A 21,545-nucleotide genomic window follows, 5' to 3' on the forward strand; every position below is an offset into this window, starting at 1 on the left:
TGGAGTTGCAAGTCACTAGGTTTCGCAGGATGTGACAGGATAATCTACGACGAACTACATCCCCGCAACTTCGACATCGTGGCGTTGCAGGAACTTTGTTGGACTGGACAGAAAGTGTGGAAAAGCGGGCATCGAGCGGCTACCTTCTACCAAAGCTGTGGCACCACCAATGAACTGGGAACAGGATTTATAGTGTTGGGCAAGATGCGACAACGTGTGATCGGGTGGCAGCCGATCAACGCAAGGATGTGCATGTTGAGAGTTAAGGGCCGTTTCTTCAACTACAGCATCATCAACGTCCACTGCCCACACGAAGGGAGACCCGATGACGAGAAAGAAGCGTTCTACGCGCAATTAGAGCAAACATACGATGGTTGCTCGCCGCGTGACGTGAAAATCGTTGTCGGCGACATGAACGCGCAGGTAGGAAGGGAGGAAATGTACAGACCGGTAATCGGGCGAAACAGCCTGCACGCCGTATCGAATGATAACGGCCAGCGATGCGTAAACTTTGCAGCCTCCCGTGGTATGGTAGTCCGAAGCACCTTCTTCCCCCGCAAAGATATCCACAAAGCCACCTGGAGATCACCCGACCAACAAACAGAAAACCAAATCGACCACGTTCTAATCGACGGTAAATTCTTCTCGGATATAACCAATGTCCGCACATACCGCAGTGCGAATATAGATTCGGATCACTACTTAGTCGCTGTATGCATGCGCTCAAAACTTTCGACAGTTATCACCACGCGTCGAAGTCGAACGCCGCGACTCAACATCGAGCAGCTGCGTAACGTAGAAGTGGCTCAAGACTACGCGCAGCAGTTAGCAGTGGCCCTACCAACGGAAGAGCAGCTTGGCGCAGCTACACTTGAAGATGGCTGGAGGGACATCCGATCCGCCATAGGTAGTACCTCGGCTACAGCACTAGGCTTCGCGACTCCGAATCACAGAAACGACTGGTACGATGGCGAATGTGAACAGTTGAAAAACGAGAAGAATGCAGCATGGGCGAGAATGCTGCAACACCGTACGAGAGCGAATGAGGCACGTTACAAACAGGCGCGGAACAGACAGAACTCAGTCTTCCGGATGAAGAAGCGCCAGCAGGAAGAACGAGATCGCGAAGCGATGGAAGAGCTGTACCGCGCTAAGGACACACGAAAGTTCTACGAGAAGCTGAACCGCTCGCGCAGAGGCTTTGTGCCACAAGCCGACATGTGCCGAGATAATCACGGGAATATTCTCACGAGCGAGCGTGAGGTGGTCGAGAGGTGGCGGCAGCATTACGATGAGCACCTCAATGGCGACATTGCAAGTACCGGAGGTGGCGTGGTAATAGATCTAGGAGTATGTGCACAGGACGAAAGACTTCCGGCCCCTGACCTTCAAGAGATTGAGGAGGAGGTTGGCCGGTTGAAAAACAACAAAGCCGCTGGAGCAGATCAACTACCAAGCGAGCTTCTAAAATACGGTGGAGAAGCACTGGTGAGAGCACTACACTGGGTCATTACCAAGATTTGGGAGGAGGAAGTATTACCGGAGGAATGGATGGAAGGTATCGTGTGTCCCATCTACAAAAAGGGCGACAAGTTGGATTGCGGGAACTACCGCGCGATCACACTACTGAGCGCTGCCTACAAGATACTCTCTCAAATTTTATGCCGCCGTCTATCACCGATTGCAAGAAAGTTCGTGGGGCAATATCAGGCTGGATTTATGGGTGAACGCGCTACAACGGACCAGATGTTCGCCATCCGCCAGGTGTTGCAGAAATGCCGCGAATACAACGTGCCCACACATCACTTGTTCATCGATTTCAAAGCGGCGTATGATACAATCGATCGAGAACAGCTATGGCAGATTATGCGCGAATACGGATTCCCGGATAAACTGATACGGTTGATCAAGGCGACGATGGATCGAGTGATGTGCGTAGTTCGAGTATCAGGGGCACTCTCGAGTCCCTTCGAATCTCGCAGAGGGTTACGGCAAGGTGATGGTCTTTCGTGCTTGCTGTTCAACATTGCTTTGGAGGGTGTAATAAGAAGAGCGGGGATAAACACGAGTGGGACGATTTTCACGAAGTCCGTTCAGCTGCTTGGTTTCGCCGATGATATTGATATTATTGCTCGTAAATTTGAGACGATGGCGGAAACGTATATCCGACTAAAGAGTGAAGCCAGGCGAATCGGATTAGTCATTAATGTGTCGAAGACAAAGTACATGATGGCAAAGGGCTCCAGGGAGGAATCACCGCGCCCGCCACCCCGAATTCATATCGACGGTGATGAAATCGAGGCGGTTGAAGAATTCGTGTACTTGGGCTCACTGGTGACCGACGACAACGACACCAGCAGAGAAATTCAGAGGCGCATTGTGGCAGGAAATCGTGCCTACTTTGGACTCCGCAGAACTCTACGATCGAATAAAGTTCGCCGTAACACGAAGTTAACTATCTACAAAACGTTGATTAGACCGGTCGTCCTCTATGGGCACGAAACATGGACCCTACGTGCAGATGACCAACGCGCCCTTGGAGTTTTCGAACGGAAGGTGTTGCGTACCATCTACGGCGGAGTGCAGATGGAAGACGGGACTTGGAGAAGGCGAATGAACCACGAGCTGCATCAGCTGCTAAGAGAACCAACCATCGTCCATACCGCGAAAATCGGGAGGCTACGGTGGGCGGGTCACGTCATCAGGATGTCGGATAGCAACCCGACTAAAATGGTTCTCGAGAGTCATCCGACCGGTACAAGAAGACGTGGAGCGCAGCGAGCTAGGTGGGTCGACCAAGTGGAGGACGATCTGCGGACCCTACGCAGAGTGCGGAACTGGAGACAAACAGCCATGGACCGAGTGGAATGGAGGCGGCTACTATGTACAGCAGAGGCCACCCCGGCCTTAGCCTGACCGGTAAGGTAAGTACGTATAAAAACTGAAACTATGTCGTATGACTATCATACATATTTTTATGAAATATTTTGCACAAATTCAAAAAAAAAATCGCAACCTGGAATCGAACCAGGAACGCCAAGGTTGGCGAGTGCGTGCTTTACTCATAAGACCACCGATGCTTCGGAAGTTGAAGTGGTTAGAAGCCAATAAAAGTTTTGTTGTTCTTAGCAATGGTGTTTCATAACACATCTTATGATTTTCATACGATGCTTCTTATGAGATTTTTCATACGATAAGTCTTATGGATTTCGCCTTTCAAAGTATGCAAAGCATACGAGAACTATGAAATGATGAACAAAATAAAAATAACTGATTCATAAGATGTAAACTATGAAAAACATACGAACAGTATCCTCAGTGTAGGAATATCGAGATATCCTATTAGATCATTTGTGTACTTAGGAAATCACGCATTACGCCACGTGTGAGGAAGATTGGCTCACAGAGGCTCACATCGACTGATGATAACAGATAAGAAGATGGATCACCAGAAGGCAAATCATCGATAAATGACAGGCGATGTTCATTAACAGACTATACTGCTTATGATCGCATATCAGTCCCATATTTGCTGGGTTTCCTATTCATATGGGACAATTATGCGATCATAGCCAGTATATTAGAGGTTTATCGATAGATGATGATAGAAGTTCATCGATAATTGATTGTGGTTCACCAAAAGGTGATAGAGATTCATTGATAGATAATTATGGTTCACCAGAAGATGATAGAGATTCATCGATAGATTATTATGGTTCGGCAAAGGATATCTTTAACATTCATCGATGGATAATAGATGGTTATGGTTCACCAGAAGGTCATAGAGGTTCATCGGCAGATGATAAAAGTCCATCGATAGATATTTTGTGGTTTACCAAAAGATGGTAAAAGTTCATTGATAGATAGTTGTTTACCTGAAGGTGATAAAGGTTCATCGAAAGTTGATGATAAAGATTAATCGATGGATGATTATGATTCACCAGAAGATGACAGAGATTCATCAGTAGATGATTATGGTTCGCCAAAAGGTTCTCTTTAACGATCATCGATGGATGATAGAAGTTCATCGATAGAAAATGATAGAGATTTATCGATAGATGATTATGGTTCACCAGAAGGTGATAGAGGTTCATCGATAGATGATGGTTTACCAGAAGGTCGTAGAGGTTCATCGATAGATGATAGAAGTTCATCGATAGATAGTTTTGGTTTACCTGAAGGTGAAAAGTTGCATCGATAGATGATGATTGAAGTTCATCGATAGATAATTGTAGTTCACCAGAAGGTGGTAAAAGTTCATCGATAGATAGTTGTGGTTTACCTGAAGGTGATAAAGGTTCATCGATAGATGATGATAGAGGTTAATCGATGGATGATTATAGTTCACCAGAAGATGACAGAGATTTATCGATAGATGATTATGGTTCGCCAAAAGGTTATCTTTAACGATAATAGATAATTGATAGAAGTTCATCGATAGAAAATGATAGAGATTCATCGATAGATGATTATGGTTCACCAACAGGTGATAGAAGTTCATCGATAGATGATGGTTTTCCAGAAGGTCATAGAGGTTCATTGACAGATGATAAAAGTTCATCGATAGATAGTTGTGGTTTACCAAAAGGTGATAAAGGTTCATCGATAGATGATGATAGAGGTTAATCGATGGATGATTATAGTTCACCAGTAGATCACAGAGATTCATCGATAGATGATTATGGTTCGCCAAAAGGTTATCTTTAACGCACATCGATGGATGATAGAAGTTCATCGATAGAAAATGACAGAGATTCATCGATAGATGATGGTTCCCCAGAAGGTGATAAAGGCTCATCGATAGATGGTTATGGTTTACCAGAAGGTCATAGAGGTTCATCGACAGATGATAAAAGTTCATCGATAGATATTTATGGCTTACCAAAAGGTGATAAAGGTTCATCGATGGATGATGATAGAGGTTAATCGATGGATGATTATGGTTCACCAGAAGATGATAGAGATTCATCGATAGATGATTATGGTTTGCCAAAATGAATGATAGAAGTTCATTGATAGATGATTATGGTTCACCTGAAGGTGGCAGAGGGTAATCGATAGATGATGGTTTACCAGAAGGTCGTATAGAGGTTCACCGATAGATGATAGAAGTTCATCGATAGATAATTATTGTTCACCAAAAGGTGGTTAAAGTTCATAGATAGTTTTGGTTTACCTGAAGGTGATAAAGGTTCATCGATAGATGATGATAGAGGTTGAGGACAACCGTATTGAAATCCCGCTTTAAGAGTGCATCAGAACGTCAGACGCACAAATCACAAGAAGCAAACCTCAAATAACAGTGCATTTTATTATTCTGTTCTTGCTCACTTGTAATAAGCTTAAAATAAGAAGCTCAGGTGCGCTGGTTTTGTTTACAAAGAGATTTGTGCTTTCGAAATTCGTGAGTAGGTGCCAAAGTCGACCATTGTGGTGGTCATTTTGGGATTCTAACAAGTCTGTCCTTAATCGATGGATGATTATGGTTCACCAGAAGATGATAGAAGTTCATCGATAGAGAATGATAGAGATGAATCGAGGTTCATCGATAGATGATTATAGTTCGCGAAAGAAGCTCATCAATAGATGATAGACATTCATCGATAGAGAATGATAGAAGTTCATCAATAGATGGTTAGAACTTTTAGTCAAGTCATCACGCCGAGGACCTGGGATCGAAACCCGTTCCCGACAAACTCGCAAAATGTGAGTTCTTCCTTCGGAAGGGAAGTACAGCGTGGGTCCCGAGGTGAACTAGCCTAGGGATAAAAAACTCGTTAGTACAGATTAAAAAAATACTTTTAAAAATTTTAAGTTTCAGGACAAAAAAAAACATTTTCAGCCTCTATGAAAACCTTTCCGCCCTCAGGAAGAAGCTAATCCCGTTTCCGGGAGAAACTTGCCTAATGATCCGACAGAAGTTTTTCCAGCTTCCAAGAGAAGCATTTACAGCTTCCAGAAAAGGTATTCTAACTTTCGGGAAAAGCGCTTCCAGGTTCCAGGTTCTCCTGCTATATAGTCTAGTTCACCTCGGGTCCCAAGGCTTTATTGACCTTCCGAAGAAAGAACTCCAGCTTCTTGAAGATGCCTTAAAAGCTTTCGGGAGAAAATTTCTAATTTCCGGGAAAATCATTTCAAGTTTTTGGGAGGAGCTTTCCAAACCTCTGGACAAAGTTACTCAAGCATTAAGGAAGCTTTTTAGTTTTAAGAACAGCCTCTTTTGAATAGTTGTTAAACTGAATAACATTTTGCAGTAACTAGTAGGTTTTCCATTGAACTAACTCTTATAACTCAAACGCAGTTTGGTTCATCGCCAAATTTTCATCAAAGCCTCCAAATCAAGCAGCTTGTGCGACTTGAAAAAAGCCGAATCATCATTTCTCCAATCAACTGAAAACTGCCATGAATCATCTTCACACGGTGGCCCCGATTGCTGATACATTTATCCTTCCTGAGACACCGTAGGTATTTTTTGTGCACATCCCCTTTGAACATCACTCTTATCCGTGTCGTCCGAGCTCAGCACTTGCTCTGAATCGTCTTCTTTATTCATCGGCAATAATGAATTTGCCCGAACGCACCACTTCTCATCCACTTCCCATCGCATCGTCATTCGTCACCGTCGTCGCATGGCTGCGTTGCAACCAAAGAAAAGCCTAGTTCGCTGATGGTCTCCAATCGACCAACCGACCGACCGACCGACTCCGAGACGCATTGAACAAATTGGACCAAGGCATCAGGACCGAGAACCGTAACTCATTGACTCCGGCAATACAATGGGACCTGGGACCGGGAACACTACGTTCATCAAACCGAGCCTCAATTGAAGGATTAAACGCAGCCACAAAAAAGAGCCCCAAACAAGCCGATCCTTACGCAAATTGATGGACTCTTTTGGGAGCAAGGCTCTGCTCTCACGTCGGCGTCGTCACCGTCCCCGGCTGACAAATGGCACTTCACGTGGATCTATCCTTCGTCCACTGTGCAACGATGGCAACGACGACGATGGGAAAAAGTCACAACTCATCGTCCTGCTGGGGGCATTGCATTGGGGGGAGCGCGAGGCGTTCAATGCAAGTAGCCACTTCTGTGTGTCTCAAGCTGAGATTAACTCTTCCCCGCTTCGGACCCCGCGTGTCACGTCGCCGCCATCGAACGCACACCGCACACGGTAGCGCTGCTCCTGATGCTGATGATGGTCGACTTCTTGAACAACAACAAACCACTCGCCACTCAGCACCATCACCACATGACGACCAGGACGACGACGGCGATGACGATGGATGCAACGATGACGTCGGTTTTGTGGTGCAGATTAAAAGAAATGGAAACACAGACCGCGCGTCATCCAGGCAGGGATCAGTAGGCTCAAGCTCAAGCTCAGTAGCTCAGGCATCTTCTGGTTTGGGCTGGGGCGCAAAAACATAAAAGCGCATAACCGCAACAACTTGTGCGAGAGTGTTGAATGACGATTGTGATCATGGGCGTGCATAGGGGGATGTGGACTTGCAGGGGGATGGGGATGCAGAGGTCCTGTTTACTCAAATGAGAATTTGACCAATTATTGGTCTTCGAATAGCTCTGAGGACTGTTATATACGCTAAAACATTTTTAGTATGATACTAAACGCGCGACTTGTAAATATGTGTCATCGTCATTGTAATGCTCTGGCGTAAAACTAGCTTTTGAAATGTAGTATCAATATTGGCTACTTTTCGAGCAATGGCTAAGAGGCATACAAACCGTTCCCTAACAGGGACATCATTTGAAGGGTTCTACACACTTCACACTTCCGTAACAAATGTTCAATTGAAAATTCTTTCGGACTGGACACTTGACTATGACTAATCGCTAGTAAGTCGTTATTGGAATGCAGCCGTGATTCAGGAACAACTAACACTATATCGGCAACGACGGGCTACAGCTCCACGCAGTTCTGTGGTGTAGATCCCATGTCTTGGCATTGCATGCTAAAGTTTTGGAGCTTTCTAGACTCTCGAGTAGTAGTTGTACCTACCAACATCCGATAGCTTCAGTGTACGGACTAGCTGGCCAGGTCACCAAGCTTCGTAACTACCTGTATTTACCAGCTTTACATGCTAAATAGCAAAATTAAAAATCTGGAGTTTGCGTGTGTGAGAAATTGAGCTGGTTTATGACTTGTTGCTAGCACTCCTCCAGGAGATCCTTCTTGGATCCTACAGGAATTCTATCCGAGATTCCTACTGGAATTATTTCCGAAGTTTCTCTAGAAATTCGTTACAAGGCTCCTTCAGTAATTCCTTCTAGGATTTCTTCAGAAATTCATTCCGAGATTAGCCATAATCACCGTGGACTTTTACTATTATTTGGTTTGATTGGCTTTTATCGGTGAATTGTAATGAAACTCGCATGTATTTCTTGTGCGTGACGCGTTTCGGCTTACTACGTCTGATGATGGCTGAAGCGTAGTAAACCGAAACGCGTTACGCACAAGAAATACATGCGAGTTTCATTACAATTCACCGATAAAAGCCAATCAAACCAAATAATAGTATTAACCAAGCAAGTTTTTCAGGGATTCCTCCAGGAATTTCCATCGTTGTTCCTCCACAAATTTATTCCAAGGTTTCTCCAGGAGTTTCTTCTGTGATTCCTAAAAGAGCTTGTCACCTGCTACATGGTAGCATGCGACAGAGTCTTTTACCCGATTACCATGGAATGGAGATCAACCCACCAGAATGAAAATGAATGTTGAGGTTCTCAAATCTGTAAACCATTACACCCCACAACAGAACCACAGAACCCATCTTCAAAACGCAAATGGATCTCCGAGCTCTCTGAATACCTATGAGGTGGGATCCTCTCCGTAGACAGGCCGATCTCCAAATAGTTACCTAGCGTACAACTCACCAGTACAAATGCACCAAATAGGATGATCGGGAAATATAGAATTGTACCACTCAATTGCCGAATAGTTTGCCGAATCAGGCAGTGGTGAAAAACCCAATGAGAGTTGTGGTAAGACCCGTACATCTCTGAGCCATCTGAACAGTTCCGTATGATCTAGCCTACGAATAACAACAAGTAGTGCGCGATAAGGTCGGACAAGTCATAATTATATTTGCCAAAACGAGTGCATGCTGTCCGGAAATACATTATCGTTTTTTTTCGAATCTACGGGGCTTAATGTGATGATGGAGTAGAAAATTCAAGTGCTAATGAGATCGGTGAGCAGGTTCAGTACTGGTGTTCTATGTGCGCGGGTCTAAGTGTTTTTCGATCCCACCGCAGGCCTATTGATTGACGCCAACGAACGTGTCGTGGACGATGTGGTGACCATCGCGGCCATGGTCGCGAGGCAGTTGCACCCTGGTTCCGGCGGTTCTGGCTGGGTCCTGCCATCCGGATGGCTGATGACGTCGCCGATGGACACACTTTTACACGTTTGCACACTTACAACATTTAGATAAGTATAAAACCATTAGATTTAAGCCGAACATTGGGGGGAGAAATAAATGGGTTACGCATGTTAAATTTCAGTATTTCTTTTTATCTCTGGTGATATCGCGGACTAGAGTCGTTTAAGTGAATTTTGATGCTAAGCCGCGGACCTGTTCAGCTGTCTGTAAGCACGGTAGCGCTTTTGCATGTGTTCTAGCTAATTCTTAATTAAATTTTGTTTCATGCCAGTGGGAAGAAATCCCCTTGTGACAAGCTTTACCTGAGATTCTTTTGGGGTTTCATTGTTGGAGTTTCTAAATCCTACAAAAGGTTGCACCTGAGATTCTTCCAGGCTTCTTCTTCTTCTTTGTGGCTCTACGTCCCCACTGGGACTTGGCCTGCCTCGCTTCAACTTAGTGTTCTTTGAGCACTTCCACAGTTATTAATTGAAGGGCTTTCTTTGCCTGCCATTGCATGAATTTGTATATTGTGAGGCAAGTACAATGATACTCTATGCCCAGGGAGTCGAGAAAATTTTCCCGACCAGAACGGGAATCGAACCCGCCGTCTCCGGATGGAAGCGATGGAAGAGCTGTACCGCGCTAAGGACACACGAAAGTTCTACGAGAAGCTGAACCGCTCGCGCAGAGGCTTTGTGCCACAAGCCGACATGTGCCGAGATAATCACGGGAATATACTCACGAGCGAGCGTGAGGTGGTCGAGAGGTGGCGGCAGCATTACGATGAGCACCTCAATGGCGACGTTGCAAGTACCGAAGGTGGCGTGGTAATAGATCTAGGAGTATGTGCACAGGACGAAAGACTTCCGGCCCCTGACCTTCAAGAGATTGAGGAGGAGGTTGGCCGGTTGAAAAACAACAAGGCCGCTGGAGCAGATCAACTACCAAGCGAGCTTCTAAAATACGGTGGAGAAGCACTGGTGAGAGCACTACACTGGGTCATTACCAAGATTTGGGAGGAGGAAGTATTACCGGAGGAATGGATGGAAGGTATCGTGTGTCCCATCTACAAAAAGGGCGACAAGTTGGATTGCGGGAACTACCGCGCGATCACACTACTGAGCGCTGCCTACAAGATACTCTCTCAAATTTTATGCCGCCGTCTATCACCGATTGCAAGAGAGTTCGTGGGGCAATATCAGGCTGGATTTATGGGTGAACGCGCTACAACGGACCAGATGTTCGCCATCCGCCAGGTGTTGCAGAAATGCCGCGAATACAACGTGCCCACACATCACTTGTTCATCGATTTCAAATCGGCGTATGATACAATCGATCGAGAACAGCTATGGCAGATTATGCACGAATACGGATTCCCGGATAAACTGATACGGTTGATCAAGGCGACGATGGATCGAGTGATGTGCGTAGTTCGAGTATCAGGGACACTCTCGAGTCCCTTCGAATCTCGCAGAGGGTTACGGCAAGGTGATGGTCTTTCGTGCTTGCTGTTCAACATTGCTTTGGAGGGTGTAATAAGAAGAGCGGGGATAAACACGAGTGGGACGATTTTCACGAAGTCCGTTCAGCTGCTTGGCTTCGCCGATGATATTGATATTATTGCTCGTAAATTTGAGACGATGGCGGAAACGTACATCCGACTAAAGAGTGAAGCCAGGCGAATCGGATTAGTCATTAATGTGTCGAAGACAAAGTACATGATGGCAAAGGGCTCCAGGGAGGAATCACCGCGCCCGCCCCCCCGAATTCATATCGACGGTGATGAAATCGAGGCGGTTGAAGAATTCGTGTACTTGGGCTCACTGGTGACCGACGACAACGACACCAGCAGAGAAATTCAGAGGCGCATTGTGGCAGGAAATCGTGCTTATTTTGGACTCCGCAGAACTCTACGATCGAACAAAGTTCGCCGTAACACGAAGTTAACCATCTACAAAACGTTGATTAGACCGGTCGTCCTCTATGGGCACGAAACATGGACCCTACGTGCAGAGGACCAACGCGCCCTTGGAGTTTTCGAACGGAAGGTGTTGCGTACCATCTACGGCGGAGTGCAGATGGAAGACGGGACTTGGAGAAGGCGAATGAACCACGAGCTGCATCAGCTGCTGAGAGAACCAACCATCGTCCATACCGCGAAAATCGGGAGGCTACGGTGGGCGGGTCACGTCATCAGGATGTCGGATAGCAACCCGACTAAAATGGTTCTCGAGAGTCATCCGACCGGTACAAGAAGACGTGGTGCGCAGCGAGCTAGGTGGGTCGACCAAGTGGAGGACGATCTACGGACCCTACGCAGAGTGCGGAACTGGAGGCAAACAGCCATGGACCGAGTGGAATGGAGGCGGCTACTATGTACAGCAGAGGCCACCCCGGCCTTAGCCTGACCGGTAAGGTAAGGTCTCCGGATTAGCGATCCATAGCCTTAACCACTAGGCTAACTGGAGACCCCCGCGAGACTTGTAAATACTTTTTAATGTCATTTCAGCTTTTGTAGTGTTCTGGTGTAAAACAGTCGTAGTGCTCTGGCACAGTTGTAGTGTTATGTTTTATTTTTCGTATCATGGTGCTCAACTTAGGACCCGAAACAAAAATTAGAATACAGTAGACGTTCGAGAACTGCAACATGTTTACGTTTTGCTTAGCGAACGAAATTCGATAACTGCAACGACTGACAGATGTCAAGAAGTTGTCAATCGACAATAAATAACCGTGAACGTGATCCGACTGTTCGTTTGGGCCAACCTGGCGCACCATTTTGACGTTTGCCGGTGCGATAACTGTAAATTTGTTGCACTTACCGGACTTGCAGTTAAAAAGCATTGCAGTCAAACCGTTTGCACTGACCGAACGTCTACTGTAGAGCATTTGAAGGGTTCTATTGTATATTTCTGTTACAATTGTTGAATTCAATATTATTTTAGGCTGGATGCTTTAGCAACCCCTAGTAAGTCGAGATTCGGATACAGACCTAATTCAGGATCAGCACCATATAGGAAACAACGAACTACAAATCAACGTAATTCTGTGGCATAGATCCTATGTCTTGGTATCGAATACCAAAGCTTTGGAGCTTTATGTAGCGTTTGCCAGAGTACCGAGCTGTACCAGCATATAACAGTCCCAGGGTAGGGACTATAGCAGCCCACGTCACCATGGCTTTGTAACCACCATATCAGAGTCAGGCTTAGGCGTTCCTTAGAGCAAATTTTGTCTTCTGTCCAGATTCTCTTGTTCTCTTGGAATTTGTTCCAAGATTCCTCCAATAATTCCTTTTAGGATTCCTCCAGAAATTCATTCTAATATTAGCCTAGCAAGTTTTTCAGATATTCCTCCAGGATTTCCATCCGTAGTTTCTTTAGAAGATTATTCCAAGGTTCCTCCAGGAGGTTCTTCTATGATTCCTCAAAGAGCTCCTCCTGAGATTATGTCTGGGGTTTCTTCAGAAGCTCTCTCTGGGATTTTTATTGGAGTTTCTAATTCCTACAAAAGCTTCCAGCAGGGATTCCTTCTGAGATTTCCCTGAAGGAGTTCTCAGAGAAATCCCGGGAAGAGTTCACGGAGTAAACCAGGAAGCTGTTTCCGAAAGAATACTTTAAGAAGTTCCTGAAGGGTTCCAGGAAGAGTTCCTCAAAGAATTTTGGAATGAATTCCTAAAGAAATCCAAGAAATTCTGGAAGAACTTCTAAAGAAATCTTGTTTAGAATTCCTGGTCAGCATGTCCTACGGGACAGGAATGATCGTTATTAGTCGCATTTAGCCAACCCGACAGACACGCAAATCAGAGCCCAACATCAAGCCAGTATTAGTTATGAAGTCGACGGTCCTTCTGCTGACTGCCTCGGAGGTAATTCCAGTAGATTTGCTAATATATTTCGGGAATCCAGAAGATTGGCCAGTATCCAGACTACCAACTCGTCCACCATCTCCATACAGGCCTGTGGATATACGGACGATGGACATTTGATACGTTTGCAGGTCTGCAGCGTAGTCTCAAGAGATAAGTCTGAAGAAGTTCCTGCCGCAGTTTCGCACGTCATCTCTACTTTGTAGACCTTACATGAAAAGTGGGAAGTTCCACCCGCAAAAATGTTCCAGAAACATCTAATATCAATAAAAACGGCTACGCAGTCTTGAAATTAGCAAACGATCTTTATTCCTTGCCCAACGTTTCGACAGGGGTCGTTGGGCAAGTAATAAACATCGTTTGCTAATTTCAAGACTGCATAGCCGTTTTTAATGATAGTTGAAACGATACAGTCGAGCCTCCACTAGAATGAAACATCTAATTTTCGTACTTAAAAAGGTTGAGGAAGTTCCGAGTCCGGATGTGCTAGATGCCGGATTTAATTCGTGAAATGGTAGCGCAGAATTTGCAAAATCGCATTGATATCGAAACGGCAAGTGGCACATCTGAACAACTCTACTCTTTTGTATGAGCTGGTGGATATATCGGTCAATTTGAAGATCGGGCGAAGTTTGAGTCTAGCTTCAAGCTTGAATTGCCGACTTGCTAACGTTTGCACAGTTTATGTCGAGGCTAGAAGCTGTTGCTGCAGATGCTAAGGGGCTGTCCATTAATTACGTAAGGGAATTTTTACGATTTTTCGACACCCCCTCCCCCCTTTGTAAGATTTTTGTATGACAACCCAAGATTTTTTGAAGGCGCGTAAGATTTCCCAAACGCCCCCTCCTTCCATAAACCCTTACGTAATTAATGGACAGCCCCTAAGCTCCATGTGAAATTAAGACACGGTAAAGATTGGGTATTTCGTAATTCAGATCCCATTGAGATCACGAATGAAAACTGCCTACGGCTCATCGATTTCGATGCCTCCAAGAACACATACTTCCAACATTACTCCGTAATCAACAAAGTACGGTATCGACGGCTTTCTTGGTACGACTAACACAACCGAATGCCACCTCAGCATACACGCAGAATCTCGAGGTAGAGTTGCCGGACGTGGGTGAGCTCCGCGAGGTTCCTCTAGAAAACTGCTGAATGCAGTCATTAATGACGTAGCCGATAGTACCGTCGGATACATGGAATGTAGTAGAAGGATCGGTTGGTTTAACAATGAGTGTATAGAGATTTTGGAGAAGAAGAGCAGTGCGGATGGTCATGCTGCAGTATGGGACTCGACAGAATGTGGAACGTTACAAATTCGCCTCTTTCGAGAGAAGAAATGCTGCCTCGAGACCGATTAAATGTGGGAGGTCGTTATATTTGAGTTTCCAGGTGGTTATCAGTTGGCCGTAAAACGAACGGTGTGTGTCTTGAATGACAAATGGTACAAAATCCTACCAAAGGTGGGAACTTGAGGAAGCATATGGGTAAATACCATAGAAAACGGACGGAAAGGATGCATATCCAAGGAAGATTTGGTATCTCCCTTTAGATCCGAATATTGTGGATGCTGCGCAATGATAGGCGAAGTAACTCTGAGCTCCGTGCTTTTGAAGAGACCAGATCATCAAAACTCTCTTTCCGCGATCCTATTCCGGTTTAGAGAGAAAAGTCTTGCCACACACAGGGAACGCTGCAATGGATGCCGTATACACATACGCGCCAACTTGTTACGTAGTTAGGGGGGCGAGATCTCTCAAAATCAATGAAAATTTGAAAACACCGACGCAGTTCATCTAATTTAGGCACATTCACGTGAAAACTAGTGCATTGAGCTGAAAAATGTTGATAAGTGTCCAATTTTGGAGAGCTTAGCCAGCTAAGCCCCCTCCCCTCCCCGCCCAAACGCGTCATTAGTTGGCGCCTATGCGTATACGGAATGCTGCTCCCATTATACCCCAAATATCATCGCTTCCTGCGGCAAGGTTTCAAGCTTACGTACGACGTAGGACTGGTCAATTTCGGTCCATGCACAAGTAACATTTTGATGGCCAATTAGTATTGTAGTAGTTATTGGAGCCGTTATAAATCCTCGGACTTTTTATTCAGGTTTTATGTTGATTCTAAGAACTTCTGACAGTTTATTTGACTAAAAAATCTTACTTGGGTTGGTAGTGGTTGTACGCAGAGCGACGTCGAAAAGGTGGATTGTTCTATTTACGTGTGTGATTATCCCGGCAGTCCTCCTCAAAGTAGTCCACTCTTTTAGTACGGATCCTGCAAGATGGTCATTCGTCGTTTTGTAGCCCGACGTAGCGCTCTGGCGGAAGTGCACAGTGACAATGGCACCAACTTGGTTAATGTCAATAATGCTAATAATAAAATCGTTGTCGGAGATCGAGAGTACTAGTGCTGATCTCGCAAAAACGTTTAGCAACACCAAAACAAGTACTGTTTTATCCCGCCTGCAAATTGTTTCACATGGGCAGGTCTTGAGATAGTACGGTATATTAAGACGGATCTGGTTTACAAGCGATGTACAAAGTATTCCGGATAAAGATACCTTCAAAACACTGATCAGCGAAGTCGAAGCCGTTGTAAGCTCGTGTTTACTGACTTTCATCCGGTCAATTCAGGACAGCAAGAGGCTTTCACACCAAATCATGTTTCGTTGATGAGTTCGAGTGGAACAACACAGCCGGTGAATATTTTGGAGAAAGCCACTCAGGCGAGCAGGGGCAGCTGAAATATATTGTGAACTTGATCTGGCATCGCTGGATACGCGAGTACCTGGTGACGGTAACGGAGAACAATAGTTGTTGGAGATCTGATGATTATCGGACAACTAAATAAGATAAAACCTCTTTCTGAGCTTAGTGTTCTATGATTACGTTCACAGTTAATAACTGAGAGGTTCCTCAGCCAGTGACTATCATGTGTATATCGTTTGGCAGGCACGAAGCTACTCTATGTCAAAGGAAGTGAAGGAAATCTCCATCACGAAAAGCTCCTGGACTAACCGGGAATCGAACCGGTCTCCCTCAGCAAGTTGAATACTCGTGCGCTTATCGCATCGGCTATGTTGGCTTTTCCGCTATCCTGAGGATGACCAATCACTAACCCCCTCTATCTACGCCCGTGATGACCGACCGTTGCGAACGATGAATCGATGGATGGATGGCCGGCCAGGTCTACCCTGGCCAGACCAAATCAAACCTCGGGCTGCAGGCCGCGCGCGTCAATCGCGACGCGGCGGCTCAGCGGATGGCGTTAATGAAGAGAGTGTGTGAAAGAAGAATGACCACAAGGCGCGCATCGACGTGTGACGATGCGATGCGCGATGGCCCGCCGCGCCGCGGTGCAGCAGAAAAAAAGCTGGCTGCTGCAGGCGAGTGCATTCCTGCTTCTTGGTTAGGTCCTCGCGGCTGCGGGCTGCTCGTGAAGGCTTGTGCAACAATGATTGAAAATTATATTCAATGATGAGTTGAAAAATTTGTTTCACGTAGTAATTATCATTATTGTTATTGCCTCTGCTGCTGGTGCTGGGGCTGCTGCTTTGGTGGGGAGGCGACTACCGTCGCCGCAGTTGTGTTCTTTTGTGAAAGGATGTCGTTTCGCGCCGCGTACTTTTTTTTATTTCCCGCGGTTAGAAGTCCGGGGGCTACCTATTTATTAAGTGGCTCTGCGGAAGCTTTCAAGTTGCAACGGTGCGCCGTGGTTCAGAAGTTACGCCCCTTCGGTTCCCACGGGCGCTCTGACTTGAGGGGTAGCTCTGCCAACAACAGTCGGAATTTTTGCTAAGTTTTTCTGGCTATGTCCTCGGCGGAAGTTCACCGTTTGACGGAGAAATATTGTCTGTTAGTTTGTGCTGTGTGCAGTATGGTTACAATCACGTTATGAATCAAACTTCAATCACAAACTTTCAACAATCTTGGCGTTGCAGCCAGAGTTCAGAAATGTTCGTCAAGACATATTTGAGTCTCTACTGAAATGCCTAGAGCTCCAAGTAGAACTCAGGGGTTTCTTCACAAGTTTATGGAAATCTCCTTGGAGTCTTTTATCCTGATTTTCAAAGGAATTGCTTCCGATGTTCCACTAAGATGCCGTCAAGAAATTTTTAGAGTTCCTTCAGTAATTTAGCAAAGACTTTATAAACAAAAACTTTCAGGGGTTCATCGAGAAGTTCCTTAAGATTTACGAATAAACTCCTTTCTTCATCTACATTTCGTTTTGTAATCCTTAAGTTATTCTCCCAGGATGAATTCCATATTCCTCCATGTTTAGTGTTCCCAAAGATTCTTGCGCAAAGAGTTTCTTCAGGGATTTCTCCAAGAAGAGATTCCATCTGGCTTCCTTTAGGAAGAGTTACTTCAGAGATGTCGTTTAGGAATAGTTCTTTCCGAGATTTCTCCAGAAGGAGTAATCGGCAAGGTTCTTTCAGGAAAGCCTTCAGAAAGAATTTCTCCAGGAGTTGTTTCAGGAGCGACTCTTTAACCTTTTGGAATTCCCACTAACTATTTTGAGTGGTTCCTTCTGAAGTTCCATGAGGAAAGTACTCCAAGAGTACTTCCATGAGATTCTACAACAGTTTTTTTTTTAATGAATTTCTTCAAATGTTCCTGGAAGAGTTTCTCAAGAAATTCCCCTGCGAAATTTTCGGAGAAGCTCATTCAGAAAATCCAGGATTAACTGTTCAATGAACTCCTGCAGACGAAGGAACTCTTAGAAAACTTCTTGGAGGCATTAGCAGGAAACTTTTGAGGTGGTGTTGTTAGAACTTCTTGAGAAACTCCCGGAGAAACTGGTGAATGAACTCATAGAAAATTTTCTGAGGAAATTTATAGGGATAATTTTGGAAAAAAATATTGAAGAAACTTTCACAAACATTTCTGAATAAATTCCTGCAGAAAGTCATAGTGGAGCTCTTTTAAGATTTCCTTGGAAAGCTTTAGGGATATCACCCGGTCTAATGCACTTTGGAACTAAAATAGACGAAATATAGCTGCTTAAAGGGGCTTTTACTGATTACGTAACAAGCTTAGGTTCGTATCTTGCAAACACAAACAAAATCCGGTCTGTATGGAACGTTGATACTTCCGGTGCTCTCCATTATAATGAAATGTGGGCGTTGAAAGAGGCAGACTGAAAAGCTTTGGAGGTCTTGAGTATAAAGCGCTGCGAAAAATTCCTGGTCGGGGACTAGAAACCATTGCATCTTGTGATTTCTTCGGGAACTCCTACTGGAATTCCCCTAGCAATTGGTTCGGGGAATTCATCGAAAAAGTTCTGCTGGGTATTTCTCCAGCAATTTCCTCTGAGAATTTCTCCAGAAACTCCTTCCAGAGATTTATCCATGAATTCCAACTGGAGATTTCTCCAAAAACTTCATTTAGGTATTCCTCTACGATTTATTTTTGGAGATTTCATCCATTTGCCATCTTGGGATACAGGAATTCCTGCAAGAGATTCCTCTAAAAAAATCATCTGAAATTTATTTCACAACCTTCTCCGGGAAATTCTTCATAAGTTTCTTCTGGAGATTCATCCAGGAAATTCAGCTGTAGATTACTTCAGGAATGTTATCTCCAGGAACTTATGTTTAAGGAATCCTTTAAAAATTTCTGTTAAGACCCAGAAACTTCTTCTTGTCCCACCAAAAATTGCTTCTGGAAATACATCCAAAGAGTCCTAAGTATTCCATCTGACTCAGATCTGAGGATTCCTCTTGGAATTCCTCCTAAGATCCATCCACAAATGCCATCTGTGGATTCGTTCTGATTCCCTATGCGTTCCTTTGGAGGATTTCGCCAGGAAATCTTACAGAAGCTTCATTAGGATTTCCGCAGCAGTTAAGTCTGGGATTTATCTGAAAATTCTTTCAAGCGATTATTCCAGAGATTTAATCTAGGGGTTTATCAAAGAGCTCCAGGAAGATGCACAAAGAGAACTCCTGCTAGATTTATATGAAAAGCATTAAGAAAATTATTCAAATGAACTCAAGAAGGGTTCTCAGGAGAAATTCCTGAGGATTTCCAGAATAAATTTCTGGAAGAGATTTCCAGGGAAGGAAGACCCTCGGAAGAAACTCCTGGAAGATTCCCAGAAGAAACTCTTGGAGGAAACATAGAAGCCAATTCTCAAGAATTAACAATAACGTTTCTGCAGGGAATGCAGCGGAAGTTCTTGGAGGAATTTAAGAACAAAGGCATGAGTTAATCTCCAAATGAACTCCAGGAGCAATCCCGGAAGGATCTTCTGTAAGAATCCCCGCCGAAGCTCCTAGTCGGATCGCAAAAGAATTTCCTGGAAGAATGCAGGAAGAAGGAACTCTAGATGGAGTCCCAGACGAAATTTTGAAGGAGACCCATCTGGAGAACTTCTGAAAACCCCAGGAGCTTTGGAAGAATTTCCACAGAATTTCTAAAAAAAATCTATGATGAAAAAATATGTTGAAATCTCATGGCGCAAAAACAAAAACTTCTCAACGATTTTCATCCGATAATGCCTCCAGAATCTCGTCCGGGGATTCCTTTAGAAGTCCTGTTGGGAATTTCTTCCTAAACTGGGAATTCATCAAAGAAGTTTTTCTATGTATTCCTCGAAATCTTTCATCTGGGGATTCCTCAAGGATTTTCTCACGAATGCCTTCTGTGGATTCATCAAGAATTTTTCATGTTTTCCTACAGAGGATTTCTTCAGAAAATTCGTGGAGGATTTTTAGAACGTACATACTTCTAGAGGATAACCGAAACTAACTCCCGGAAGATTTCTCGAGTCTCCAGTTAATCTAGTGGATAATGCTTTGGATCGCAGACGGCCGAAGACGAATAGTTCCATTCTGATCGGGGATTTTTTTCGACTTCCTGGGTATAAAAGACAATATTCAATGTAATGCAATGGCCACCAAGGTAAGCCACCCAATGCCTAACTGTGGAAGTGCTTAGAAAACACTAAATTGAAGAGGAGCCGCTCAAGTTCTAATGGGAACGTAGAGTCAGAAAAAATATAGAAGAAAATTTTCAAACTTCAGTAAGGCACTCAGTAGGAACTTCAAGAAAATTTGAAAAATAGAACTGGTGGATGATTCCCAGAAGAATCACTTGAGAAGAATCAGATTGAAATCCTGGATAATTCCTAGAAGCATTTCCTGAAGAGTTAAAAAAAAAACTCAGAGGATTCTCTGGCGTAGCTCCTGGAGGACTCGCAGAAGGAACACATGAAGAAATTCCTGGACGAATCCCAGAAGGATTTCCTGTATGACTGCAGGTAGAATGAATTCTTTGAAAAATCCCAGAAGGAACTCCAGACGGTATTCTAGAAAAGGAACTTTTGGAGAAATCCCAAGGAGAAGTTTCAAAAACTCCAGAAGGGACTTCTGAAACCCAGAAGGATCTTCAGGAGGAACTTCTGGAAGATTTCCAGAAGCAAGTCCTGAAAGATTCCCGGAAGGAACTCCTGAAGATTCCCAGCAGTAACTTCTGGAAATATGCGCAAAGAAGAAACTCTTCTAAAAATCCCAGAAGGATGTCCAGATGGTATTCCAAAGATACTGTTGGAGAAATCCCAAAGAGAATTTCTAAAAACCCTAGAATGAACTCCTGGCAGCCAGTAGGATCTTCAGCAGGATTTCAAGAAGGAACTCCTGGAGAATTACCAGAGTGAACTCTTGGAGTATTCCCAGAAGCAAGTCCTGGAAGATTCTCAGCAGTAACTCCTGGAAGAATGCACGAAGAAGAAACTCTGAAGAAATCCAGAAGGAACCCCAGATGGTATTCCAGAAAAACTTTTTGGAGAACCCAGAAGAAATTTCTGAAGCAATCAGAAAAAAAAATCCGAGAAAAAATCTTGTAAAACTCCCGTAGGAACTTCTGAAAAATAAAACCCAGGTGAAACTTGATGAGGGACATCTTGGTGCATACCAGAAACAACACCAGGTGGATTTTCTAGATGATTACTTGGATGAAACCCGGAAGAAATTCCTATTCTTGGTCGAATTCCAAACGAAAGTGTACGAGGAACCCTGAAATAGCTCTTGAAAAAATCCCTGCAATTAAAGAGAAAATCTACATGAGATTTTTCAAAGGTATCTCAAGAGAAACTTCTAAACAAAGCAATCTCAGAGGGAACTGATGTAATTGATCTGACAGAATTCTACTGAAAAAGATGAAAATGCAACATAAGGGTAAATTTCTGAAGCAATCTTTGAAGGAATCTCTGATGAAGTTCCTAAAGGTATCCCCAATGAAAAGTACTTTCAGCGTATTGCAAGAGATAACTATTTAGAGTAGAAT

At 44.3% G+C, this 21,545-nt stretch overlaps 1 protein-coding gene across 5 annotated transcripts in view; it reads right to left on the reverse strand.

Annotated features, from left to right (window-relative positions):
• The window catches only part of LOC109428579 (protein tramtrack, beta isoform), a 289,306-nt gene that overhangs the window by 102,631 nt on the left and 165,130 nt on the right, over window positions 1-21,545 (reverse strand). The gene's annotated exons all lie outside the window — the stretch shown is intronic.

Source organism: Aedes albopictus, chromosome 1 (assembly GCF_035046485.1).
Source record: "Aedes albopictus strain Foshan chromosome 1, AalbF5, whole genome shotgun sequence".
NCBI lineage: Eukaryota > Metazoa > Arthropoda > Insecta > Diptera > Culicidae > Aedes > Aedes albopictus.